Source organism: Chiloscyllium plagiosum, unplaced genomic scaffold (assembly GCF_004010195.1).
Source record: "Chiloscyllium plagiosum isolate BGI_BamShark_2017 unplaced genomic scaffold, ASM401019v2 scaf_11212, whole genome shotgun sequence".
Lineage (NCBI taxonomy): Eukaryota > Metazoa > Chordata > Chondrichthyes > Orectolobiformes > Hemiscylliidae > Chiloscyllium > Chiloscyllium plagiosum.
The window spans coordinates 17195-19043 of NW_025211479.1; the positions used below are offsets into that span (position 1 = coordinate 17195).

Sequence of the window (1849 nt, forward strand, 5' to 3'; positions counted from 1 at the left end):
CCTCCATCTCTGGGGTAATTAGGGACTGAAAAAGAATCGTGTCACATTGAAATATATCGAGATGCGACTTAATGTTTGTCTTTTATTGGGAACCATCTCTTTCATTGTAACCATCAGGAAAGACCATTTCGTTCGCCAGAAAAAGAAATGAATATGTCACTAACCTTTGTTTGCTTCAGATCCAAGAATACTCAGACCAATAGCTCCCTTGCTTACCTCTGCTGGTCATGTTCGCAAAGAGATCTAGCAAATTACCAAGTGTGATTTTCCTTTCAATAAATAATTTTGACTCAGTTTGGCTGCAAATATCTTTTCCTACCTTTGTGCTTTTCTTCTTTTACATTGGTGTCTCGCACCTTACAAATGACAGCCAAGTTATGAAAGGAGATGGAAGCATTGAGCTCATCAAGTCAGCGAGTGCTTTCAATGGGATCACGACTGATTTGGTCAATGCTCAAGGCGCCTGCGCTGTCTGTAGTCATGGCCGAGTGGTTAAGGCGATGGATTAGAATTCCATTGGGGTTTCCCCACATAGGTTCGAATCCTGCTGACTACGTTATGAATGCTTTCCTGCTGGAACAATTTTCGCTCAAAGTTCAGAAAACCGATTTTGCAAACCAGGCCGGTAATTTGATTAGACTTGTGAAACTCGAGTTCTTCATCAGAAATGTTCCATATTTAAAACATTATCTCTGTTTTTCTTTCCAGATATACTGCTCGACACATCGGGTTTCTGCAGTTGTTATTGAACGTCCTAAGCAGAAGTGTTGCTTTTCATTAGATTCCTTTAATCCCTGTCCTCTGTTCTCAGACTCGGGTCAGTGGCAACACTTCCTTCTGCTCGTCAAAGTGCTCATTCCCCACCGCTCCTTCTCCCATCATTACAAACAACCGCAGGAAATTGCCACTTAACCATCTTTGCTCCAAAGTGAAACTCACCAGCCTCGGGAATCTCTCCACCAAACGGGACTTCTCATCGCTGGACATGGTGCAAGCCAGAGGATTGTGAAGAGATACTGTGAAAATATTGTCAATTGGCAGTTGTAAAAATGTTTAAGAAGCAAACCATATAATTTCGGCTCCTGCTTTGGAAATCTTGTGAAACTCTTTGGAAAATGGAATCAGAGGAGGATGAAGAAGTGTGATCTGTCGGACCGAGTAGAGGACGGGACATTGACTCTGATGTTCTCGGGACAGGAACTGATCTGAGACATTGAAAAAATTCTCGCTCACGTCCCTGAGGAATGCAAACTTCATCTGGACTCTGGGACAATGAAAGACTCAAGACAATATCCAAATATTGACTGGGATCACTACAGTACGAGTACTATAGATGGGTCTGTTTTTGCCCAGTGTGTGCAGGAGGGCTTCCTGACACATTAAGTAGTCATGCCTTCAAGGGACGAAGCCACTTTCGATTTAGTACTGGGTAACGAGCCTGGTCAGGTTTAAGTTCGGAAGTAGGTGAGCACTTTGGAGACAGCGATCACAATTCTCACAGGTTTACTTTCGTCATGGAAAGGGATAGGTGTACTCCACGGAGCAAGAATTCAGCTGGTGGAAGGGAAATTACGATGCAATGAGGTAAGATTTAGGAAGCGTAGAATGTGGTAGGAAACTGCAGGGGGTGGGCACCTTAAAATGTGGAGCTTTTTCAAGGAAACGCTCCTGTGTGTCCTAGATAAGTATGTACTCAGATAAGGAAGATATAGAACGCGTGAGCCGTGGTTTACTAAGGAAGTGGAATCCCTGGTCAAGAAGAACAAGAAGTCTTACGTTAGGACAAAATGTGAAAACTCAGTTAGAGCGCTCGAGGGTTCCAACGATATCAGGAAAGACTAAAAAGAGA

General features: G+C 43.3%; 1 non-coding gene across 1 annotated transcript; it reads left to right on the plus strand.

The window, feature by feature from the left end:
• Nucleotides 1-474: 474 nt before the first annotated feature.
• Nucleotides 475-556, plus strand: trnas-aga. Its single transcript has one exon. It is a non-coding gene; the product is annotated as a tRNA-Ser (tRNA).
• Nucleotides 557-1849: the final 1293 nt, after the last annotated feature.